Genomic DNA, 11,175 nt, shown 5'->3' with positions numbered 1-11,175 from the left:
GTAAATCCGCGTTTGGTGGATTTCAATTTCGGTTGACGGAAGCGGGTGAAACTAAAATGGCGTGACGATGCGGCCCTTTCGACTGTAAACCGACAAAATAAGACGAAGGAAATTCGCACCAAGGAACATGAACTTTGGGAATGGTGACCGATGGTACTATCGTCATCTCCAGCATGAATTCGCTGATGAAGTAAACTTGAGAAGACCAAAAAGAACAAGATAATCGGCAGCAATTTTGAAGTAGCCATGATGGGCGCTAATTTATCTATATTAAGAAATATAGAAAACTGTGACTGAGCAATGAATAAGAGTCTCTTTGAATCAGTGTTCTACTGTTTACCGATATTCAATTGCAGGAGGAATGAAATTCAAGAGGGGGATCAAGATTTGGTCTGCAATCATAGGAGGGATTTGTTAACAGCATTAGAATCTCATACAGGATTCGAGATTCGAGACTCGAGATTCGAGAGAGAGAGAGAGAGAGAGAGAGAGTTGAAGGACATATATATATCATTAAATCAACCTTCTTTCAGGGAAAGCCCGAGGCCCGCTGATTGCTTAAAAAACCGAGTTTTAGTTTAGGACTTAGTGTAAATATCTGGCCCTCAGAGTTTGAGATATCCCCTCATTACAACGAGGATACTTCCAACAGATATGTCAAAGGCATTTGACTAGTTGCACTCACCACCACATCTATGCAAGCTTAAAGCGTACGGTCTCCAGGAAAGCGCCATTCAACTCTTTTAAAAACAGCTATTTAAATGAACGGAAATATCAAGTAAAGATCGGCCATCATGTTAGTTCGAGCCGATTTGTCAGTTCTGGCTGTCCTCAGGGTTCTGCGCTTGGCCCGTCGTTATGGAATGTTTTCCAGAATGATGTATCCTGCCTTACAGCGAACTTGACTATGTATGCAGGCGACCACCAGGTCTACCACGCAGGTGCAGATCAGGCAGCTGTCACATCCCAGCTCGCGGATAGTGCCAACTTAGTAGTAACGTGGTACGACTCTAAGCGGGAAACCTAAAGAAGTATTAGGTTTTGAACTTGAGCTTCACTTAAAATGACAGTAACATCTGTGTGAATGACGTTGAAATCGAAACTAAAGATAATATTAAACTTCTAGGAGTAGAGTTAGATTCCAAGCTAAATTTCTCTGAGCATATAATCTCTATCTGCAAAAGAGCTAGCCAGAGAATGGCGTACTAATGAGACTACGTAATTTAATTCCTACGAAATCTAAGTTAATACTGATATGATGAATATATGAAGTTCATATATTTTGAACTGCGGTTGTAGATACGTATGATGCACGATCCGCGCAGTAGAGAGCGCTATTTATGCAATGGTGAAAAATCAGATTTAAAAAAAAAAAATATTCAGGCATACGGGATTCGAACCACTGACCTCTGCGATACTAGTGCAGCGCTCTACCAATTTGAGCTAACAAGCCAACTGGGAGCAGGCCGTTAAGCTGATTCGTAATAAACCCGTGATGATAAGTCAGATATGATGAATATATGAAGTCCATATCTTTTGAACTGCGGTTATAGATACGTGCATCATACGTATCTTATAACCGCATCATACGTATCTATAACCGCAGTTCAAAATATATGAACTTCATATATTCATCATATCTGATTTATCATCACGGGTTTATTACGAATCAACTTAACGGTCTGCTCCCAGTTGGCTTGTTAGCTCAAATTGGTAGAGCGCTGCACTAGTATCGCAGAGGTCAGTGGTTCGAATCCCGTACAGGCCTGATTTTTTTTTCAGGTCTGATTTTTCGCTATTGCATAAATAGCGCTCTCTACTGCGAGGATCGTGCATCATACGTAATTTAATACTGTTAAAAAGCGTGGTTTTACCATACCTCACGTATTTTCACCTATTGTGGCACTTTTGCAAAGCGAGCGACACTCGAAAGCTTGAAAGACTACAAGAAAGAGGACTTAGGGCGGTTTTCAAGAACTGTAATTCTAGTTACGAACAGCGAAGTCGAAAGGGAGTCTCGTGGGAACCTGCTATCGCCAGCCAGATAACCCTCAGTTTTTGGAACTCTTTAAACTGGGCTCGGAAAGAGTGTCGGGAGAGGATAAAGAAACGTTGCTGAGTCAATTACGATCTTAAAGCACCGACGCAAGAAGATTTGAAGGCCCTAAAACACACTTCTGCACCCAAAATTTCTTGCAACTGACTCACTGTCCTAAAGGGTAACAAAACTCAGGCCTGATTTATATGGTATCAGGTACCCAAGACAATCCTTCCCTCGAGACAACTCTATGGAGCGTTTATATGAAATTTGACATCTGCTTACCCTTCTTCGGCCAGGCCAGGTGCGGAGTGGCGTACGACAGGAAAAGAATAACTGTTACACGCACGAGCTCTGGTTACGACGTGCTTACGCATTTTCTGTTGGAGTTGTCTCTTCTCGGGTGGGCGAGATAAGGTGTTTATTTGAGAAAAAGTTGTCCAGCCTTACAGGGTTACCCTATCTACCGAGGTGAGACAACTCTCCCCCCTCCCCACCCCGTGTTATCTCACCTACCCGAGACGAGCTCACAACCTCCTGTAAACGGCCGGCTGCATTTTTTAAAGAAATAGTGAAGAGTTAGCTCGCCCAGGGTTACTCGGGGATATTGTACTGTGTTCGTGACCTTTCGGCTTTTGTGCAAGTGTCAGAGTCGACTGTTTAGAGGCAAAGGTGACTCTTGATAGAGACCTTTCTATTATGTTTTTTGAGTAGCCTCTCGCCTTTAGGCTTTGTTTAAATGGCAAAGGACTCTCCTCGAATTTGTTTTAGAAGAGTTGGTTCTAAGAAATCTTATTTCTTCGCCTTTAATAAAACCATACTTTTCGCCTGGTGGGTGGCACGAGGCGAAGTACGTAAATCAAAAAGGTCACGATCGTTTATTGCCTTTTGTAATACCGTACTCGGAAGTTAAAAACTTAAAACAAATAGGAATGGAACATTGCAGTCTGATACACAATCGGTCCTTGTTTAAAACGAATTTTATAAAGCCTCCGATTATCTCATGCAAAAAGGGGAAATCCCTTCAAGAGACACTTGTGAGAGCAAAGATGTAATTAGAAGACCATAATGCGACGCGACCACAGAAAGCAGCCACATGGGGAGTCCAAGCATTTGCTAAGAAAGCTAAAGACGAACAAGGTTACTGGATTACACAATGCTTCTGCACATTTGCTTAAGGACGAAGCCATGGTTATTTCGGAGTGCTTGACGCACATAATCAACCTTTCCTTTTCATCTGGAGTGGTGGCGCATGACTAGAAGACTTAAAGAGTTGTTCCGTTACTCAACTCTGGTAACAGAGAAGAAATGGATGATTATCGCTCCATTTCTATTCCCCAGTGAGTTCCAAAATTGTTGAGAAAGTCGTACATCATCAATTGTTTGGCTATTTTAACGCTAACAATCTTTTGTCGCCATGTCAATCTGGCTTCTGGAGGAATTTCTCCACTGAAACAGCTGTCACCTTTTTTTAAGATAAAATCCGCAGAAACATGCATAACGACGACCTTCTCACTGGAGTGGTTTTCGTGGACCCCAAGAAGGTACTTGATACGATAAACCATCATATCCTTCTAAACAAGCTACAGAGATATAGGGTACGTAGACTCTTCTTTGGTTTTCTAATGACTTGCAAGGCTGTACCCAACGTGTAGTGGTCACAAACGTTCTCTCGTTGCCCTTGGGTATAACTTCTGGCGTTCCTCAATGGTCCATATTGGGGCCCTTACTCTTCATATTGTGCAGAAACGGTATACAGTGTTATTTTTTCCCGCTAGAACTGCCATAGAGTTAAAAGCAGACTTTAACCCTTGATATCAAGCTTACTTCCTCGTGAATGCAAGAAAATAAGCTTTTTTTAATATGAGCAAGACTGAATAAGTCATTTATGAATCACGCCAACGGCTAAATAAGGAGGATAATAGAAGCTTATCCTCTAGTGGACCTCCTTCGACAGAATCCGAGTGTTTCAAATATCTTGGCTTCATAACCGATCAGCACTTGAGTTTTACTGACGATATTGAGCTCGTAGTCAACATGGTCTCCAAGAAATTGGGTGTTTATAATTGTTTGAGAATCTTTATTACCATGGCTACTGTTGAACGCTTTTATAAGATGATGATTTTATCGATTTTTGACTTCTGCGACATGACCCGGCACTGTGTGAAAAAGTTAATTTTGATGCCCTCGAGAGTCCAGAGCACAGAGCTGCGAAGCTAATTTTTCCAAACTCTGGTCCTGATACAGAACTAAATGCTACTGTGGATTTAGTTTCCGAGATTCATAGAGGTAATCTTCACATTGTTCTATTAACTAAAAATTGCATTAATGGTTAATCACCAACGCCTGTAATAACAGTCATATTCCAAAGGTCAACTTAGAGGTCACTGGCCGATCTTTTTGTTTTATTGGTGAGATGGAATATAACGGTCTTCCTCACCATATTGAATCAAAGGAATCGTTCACTGAATTTTTAAAAGAGCACTCTTATGAAACCGCCCTATAATTTGAAAACCCGAAAAATTCAGTTATTTCATCATAATATGAATTTTTAGCGATTAATAAAGCATTTTCAAGAACAATTTTAGTTGAAAGTCAATTCTAGGGCGAGAAATTACGATTTGAAAACCGTTCCGCCATTAATTTTCGTAATCACGGCCAACTTATCTTCGGTCAGCGGTCACTCCCATTTTGAAGTAGATTACTCAAAACACTGTTGGCGTCATTTTATATATATACGGAGACAGTGAAATTTTGTGAAATACTCTTAGTCTTATTAACCATGTAAATGAAAAACTCTAACTTCTACTTTCAGCACACTACTGCGAAAACTTCAAAACTAGTTTCGTCTACGACCTCGTCAGTTGATAACAAAAAAAAATCTAAAAGTTTCAAAAATTAAATCTAGTCTTTATTGACTTATTACGTCACAGATCTAATGGTAATTACAATGATAATGATTATTGTAATTCGAGGCACGCGAGCAATTAGTGTAATTTCAAATCATTAAGAACGGGTTTATATTTGGAAATAAAAAATCTTTCTTTTTTCTTTCTCATGACCTCAGAAGGGCCGAGAATCTTGTAAAATGGAAAGATAGTGAGGGGTCAATCCCGCAGCACATTCATCGATATGCTTGCTGCCTCCCAGCATACGTGTGTGCGGGTATCTAATTTGTTGTTTGTGAACTGTCACTCTATTTCTCATGACATCACCCGTTTCTCCTATATAATTATGTCCACATCCTGCACATGTTATTACGTAAATCAAGTTTGTTGATGTGCAGTTGATTGAATGTTTTATCCGAAATGTTTCATTCGTGGCGAAGAAGGTGAATTCTTTACCCTGTTTCAAACAGGAGCATGTTCCGCAACGTTTTGTTCCACAAATTTTAACTTCTGGATCAGTGTCCTTTTGCTTAGAGAAATAGGAGTTTGTTAACATCCGTTTTAGGTTTCTGGATTGTCGCTGACTGTGAATTACTTTAGTCTTGCTCATAATGGATTTTAATGAGTAGTTCTGGTTCAACATTGGAAGATATTCAGGCAATGTAATAGTGCCACAGTTTAATATATCCTATTTCACGGGACTTTATCAATCGATTTTCGCAATTTTCAAGTTTTGGCGTGCGAGTTATTTTCGTCTGAATCAATGTTATCTCCTTGCTGCATTTTTTGTAAGATATCCTTGATGCTGTTGTGAAACAATCTATTCCTAACTGGCTGACACCACGGAAATACGTTTTTTAAGGCACGACACAGTATTTTATTGGTCAGCGGACACCTCAACGAAACCAAAATGCTGTTAACTTTTACAATGTTTTCGCCGTGAGTCAAATCGACAGCGTAAAAAGGCAAAACTTAGAAAGAATACAATAAACTTAGCTTTGAAACTCCGTTCACCCTTTGGATAGTTCTCAAGCTCAATTATATGATTTGCCAAAGCCGACCTGAAGATGCACACGATATGAAATTGTTTTTCTCTGGCGGCTCTGTGGCAACTAAGTTTTGTTTATAGCAGAGCATAAGCACAAAGGCTAAAAATGAGACGGCTTTTGAATGGCTGAAGCGGTAATCTGAGGACGCTGCACCATCAGGTTTGTAAAGCAGTGGCTTGAACCGTATAAATCGGCATGTCAACGGCATTCCGGTCAGATTCGCCGAGAAGACAAAACATGTCCGTGTAGCACGGAGACCCTATCCCTACTCGTTATTATATATATATCATAGTTGGCCAGAAAACTTTGACTGTAACATGTATAGGACTGAAGCCCCCCAAAATACAAAAATTGGTTCAACTAGAGGAAGAATAAACCGAGGTATGTTTAAGTACAAAATATCCATTGTAATGGTAATAAATTAAGTTTTCACTCTCCACCTTAGTTTGTAATTTTTTTTTCTAAGCTGAAATTTTTTTTTCTGAGCAATAATTTTACTTTCCCAACAAGTATTTGTTTCCCATCACCTTAATGAATAATTTGTAATATGTATTTTTTTTATGCTGCTCTTCCTTCACTAATCATTTTATTTTATTTATTTTTGCTTTTTCTTTTCTTTCTTTACTAACTTACTGCCATCTGCAACATAAAATGTGGTAAGCTAACAGAATACTTCTGGTTTATATAGCTCCCTGATTCACAAAGTAACATTACTATCTTGGTACTACTAGAAAACAAATTTTCAAAAAAACAAATGTTTAAAAAACAAAAGTACTTTGAGGGAAAATAATAACAATAAAATAATTTAATCGATTTATGTGAATAAAGCACTGTGTTGTCTTTTCTCATATTGTAACAGCCTTGAATGAATCAACTGTCTTCTAAACTTGATTTCTTAAATTCAGGAGTTGCCTGAGTTATAAACGAAGAGTACTCTTGTTGGGTTTTTATGGAGGTGGAAAGAACATAATGATTATGATGATTAATCTTCCAAATTAGAAATATCAGAGGGAAATTATCAGAACTATTTCTGAAGTCAAAGTTGTTTGTTAAAAATGTTCAGGAGAAAATTGATCAGATTAAGTCAGCTGTTAATTCCCAGTTAACACTAAGTCATGAGGAGTAACCAAAAGCTTGTAATTAGCCTGTGTATCGCTGTCAAATAAAAATCAGGGATGGGATATTCCCAAACGCAAATCATGATAACACCATACAAATGTCCTTTTCCCAACTTATTACTGGGGAGGGGAGCACTGGTATGGCTACACTAGTTGTAGTCAATAAGAAATTCTTAACTAATTTCGGCAATATACACATATTTTGCCACCTTGAAAGAAAATGGCTACAAGTCAAATGGGAATGTTTCATAACAATGTTCTGTAGGGATATGATGTAATATTACTGATGGGGATCATAATTATCCTTACAGTGGCAGCATGTGATGTGTATGTAAAGCAAAGCAAAGCTAATCTTAAAAAAAATTAATGGAAGAAGAGTAGTTGATTATTTGGATAAATTAATGCAATGCACATACAAGATAGTGGAGTATACTTCAGGTAAACATACATGTGCCTGTAAAAGTTTCAAATGACTGAGTTATAAAAATATAATAATAACAATAATAAAAAAGTGGGTTTCATTGAAAATGCTTTCGTGTAAAACAATAAGAGCTGTTTGGGAAATTAAAGTAGCTGTTGTTGCAACAGAATAAAGCTTGTTTAGTGATGTTTACAAAGGAAGTGGAAATCGAAGAAATTTCGAATTGTTTGCTGCGCTAAGGCTCAAAGATTATTATACAGGCGATTGATTGAGGGCGCCGAAAATATGCAATATATGATCGGTTCATTTATAACTTATCTTGAATTAAGCCTTAATTGACAGCAGTTGATAGTAGATCTCTATTACATGTCTTTAGTACGTTTGGTTGTGCCTGTTCACGAGATAACTTGTTTATAAAACTGCAAGTATATGAAATGAACAAATGTTTTCATATTTTGATTACGGACACCCGTTCTTACAGGCACAGAAAATCAGAAGGGTGGAATGGCGAAAAATCAGTCTATAAAGGTAAAATTCTCATCCAAGCGAATAATTACCAAAATAAAAAGGCACCGCACGTCGGCGCAAAGTGAGTGTATGAACATTTTCACAACACAAGAATTACCTGTATCGCTTCAAGCTAATAACGCTTAAAAATCCAACCAGTCTTCAGACTCGCTGGAAAAGTATCTTACAGAACTAATCTCCTGCTTTTTCTGGATAACTATCGCTGTTTTTGACAATTCTGAAGGCGAGGGCGACTGAAGAACCAAGATCGCGCTTCGCAACTGGACGGCCAGCCTAAGTCAGCAAACAGCACACAACTCCACACAAAATGACTCCCCTATACCGCTATTTGTTAATACGTGGTTTAAGTGTTAAAAACCCATAAAAAGTATCAAATATAACAAACAAGGAGAAGTATCATGCATATTTTCCAACTTAAAACCACGCAAAAGACCGATGTCTTCATCGAACTCAGTTCAATAACATATGGAAGAGCTTGGCAGCCAAAAGTTGATGACCACTGACCAGTTACTGTGACGTCACGAAAACGTATTTCCGTGGTGTCTATCTGGCTCCTTGTAAGACACCTGACGACAAGCTATTTTTGGTGGTTAATTATTTCTCTGTCACTGCTAAATTACGCGAAAATTGTCAAAATACTGATCAGCAGGAACACAGAAATAGTTCATAAGTATAAACAGCTTATTGTATCGTGTGTATCGTGTGTATCGTGACGAGTTACAAGGATCCATTACTTTTCTCCTGGTTATTTTCCGCGAAAACTATTTTAAGAAGGTCTTTTTATTTCGCGATTTTTTAATAGTCTTTTATTCCTTGTAAACTTTGCCTACGATTGCGAACTGTTTCGCCAAAATTAAACCTCTTAACACTAGCCCTGATCTGACAACTGAATGACGAGCCAACTTCAAGTAAAACAAAAGTAACATATTATGGACCATGATGTTAATAGCGAGATTCTCAGGACCAAACAACAAATACATGTAAGAAATGAGTGAAAGGAACATACTTCCAGGTCTTTAATTGGGAGTTTAAAAAGTTAAATGATCCTACGATTAAAAGTAGAGCATCATATTAAGAGCGTCACGTTTCGTCTTCAGGAAGAAAAGTAAACAGGCGCTAATATTACAGAAAAAAGGAAAGGTGATGTTAATCATTCCCCAGCGAGTGAATTTAAAAAATAACCGATTGATCGATATGGTCGAAAAAATAAACAAACAGCAAAAAGCATTTTGTTTGCCTTTACATCTTCGGGATAAACACTTAGTCGAATCAGAAGGCTGCACATGAAAACGGAAACAGAGGCGGCCTTAGAGTTATTGATCAGCCCGCGTGTGTTCGCAGGTGGTTCTAGATAATACCTGAGCGGCAAGTTTTGCGAAATTAAAATAAAGAACGTTTTTGTATCTAGTGCGAAGCACTGACACTATTAGAAAACACTAAAATACTCTGGTAAGTGCTTCATATAGGGCAAATTATTACGTTATACGAACAAAGTTTCACTGAGGATGCTCCTACGTGACGCATTACATGAATCATTCTTTAAGGTCGCGGTTAAAAAGGATGACTTGAAAGGACTTCATTAGATATTTAAAACACTGACGACAGACAACGTTTCCGAAGATTGTTCGGCAAATTTTCAATATGGCGGCCAAACGCTATGAAAGTCGATTTCTTTTTTGTGTTCTTCTGAAAAGAACTATTATCCTTTAAGGTAGGTTTGAAGTTTTCTATAAATGTATATTTTTATATTTTCGTACTATGTGAACATTTTTTCTTGTATAACGTACAAAAATTTATCTTTTGCTGTGTTGCGGGGTCCCTATGCATGAGTCATCCCTCGGTCCTTTTGAGGGCTCATCCTTGGTGTAAAAACCTGCGAAGCTCACGAGTGACGTAGAACAAAGACAACAAAACATTATAAAAAATAGCGTACAGCAAAACAAAGCCTCATGAAACAAAGAAAACCTCGTCAGGTTTTTACACCGAGGATGATCCCTTTTGAGGCATCCCGGTAAAGAGCATCTAGTGATTTAAGAACCTACAGGCTAAAATTTGGCATTGAAATACCCACAAATATAAGAACCTGTTCAGCCCGGTAACGCAAAATAGGTTCGTAGACAAAAAAAAACACTCCAAATTCTAGATTTTAATTGTGTGAGGAACTTCTGACAAAAAGCTATTGTATTTATGTTTTCTTTGATTTAAATTTTTTTGGATTTTCGCTACAAATATGTTTTCTAGAAAGCTAGAGTGCAATATAGATGATTTAAAATCAAAATATCTTATATCTATCTAAATATTAATAGAAATGTATTGATGCTCTTCTTGGACCTTGATTGTTTCATCATCTGAGCCATGCAGTTCACAAACACCCTGCTTTTTGCATGTGAAATAAAGAAGATGTTTCTGCCGATGGTTACACTACGACAACCTCTGAAAAATAAGAATCTATTAAGAACCTAACCAGCCTGAATTATGAGAAACTACCCTAAAATACGAGAACCTGTTTAGCCTGACCTCGAAATTTCTAGGTTCTTAGATTCGCGTTTTTACTGTATATATTCATTTCTGAAAAACCATTTAGGTAACACATTTTCGATCTACATAAAACAAGTGTTTACGTAATAATCAAGCTATTTTCTTTGAACTCCTCTTCTGGTAAACTTTCCACTACAAGGTAACTTGTATGTATGTATGTATGTAAGTATGTATGTAGGTATGTATGTATATCTGTATGTGTGTATAAGTATGTGTAACCACAAACGATCAAACAAACCGATGCAGTTATGGCTGGTGAATTTACTGACTCAAACAAAGTCGTAAAACTAAAGAAATAAAGGAAAACAATACAAACAGAAAAGATTAATTAGGGTGACGATCGATGTCGTAAATAAAATCGAATTTAAAGCAAATACAAATCACAAAAAGGCAGCAAAAATTGAAAACAGATGAAATCTAACCTTGTCCAGCCTTGAAATACAATAAATTCTGGAAAAAATACGCTAAACGAGCGCCCAAAACGATCTAAAATATCCAACTGTGAATCGCTAGTCGACCACACTACCGCTTAACTAACATGGTCACGTGACCAGAAAGGGCGCCAAAAACCAAAGGCGGAGGCCTGGACAGGCAA

The 11,175-nt window shown here is 37.9% G+C and overlaps 1 protein-coding gene across 1 annotated transcript in view; it reads right to left on the bottom strand.

Annotated features, from left to right (window-relative positions):
- Window positions 1-10,821: 10,821 nt before the first annotated feature.
- Window positions 10,822-11,175, bottom strand: part of LOC148730814 (uncharacterized) — a 6,214-nt gene continuing 5,860 nt past the window's right edge. Inside the window, exon 2 of the mRNA XM_088761275.1 lies at window positions 10,822-11,175. This exon is cut by the window's right edge and continues 5,527 nt beyond it. The gene's annotated coding sequence lies outside the window, so the exon portion shown is untranslated.

This window comes from Stylophora pistillata, chromosome 5 (genome assembly GCF_964205215.1).
Source record: "Stylophora pistillata chromosome 5, jaStyPist1.2, whole genome shotgun sequence".
Lineage (NCBI taxonomy): Eukaryota > Metazoa > Cnidaria > Anthozoa > Scleractinia > Pocilloporidae > Stylophora > Stylophora pistillata.
This window is presented reverse-complemented; position numbering and strand designations above follow the sequence as displayed.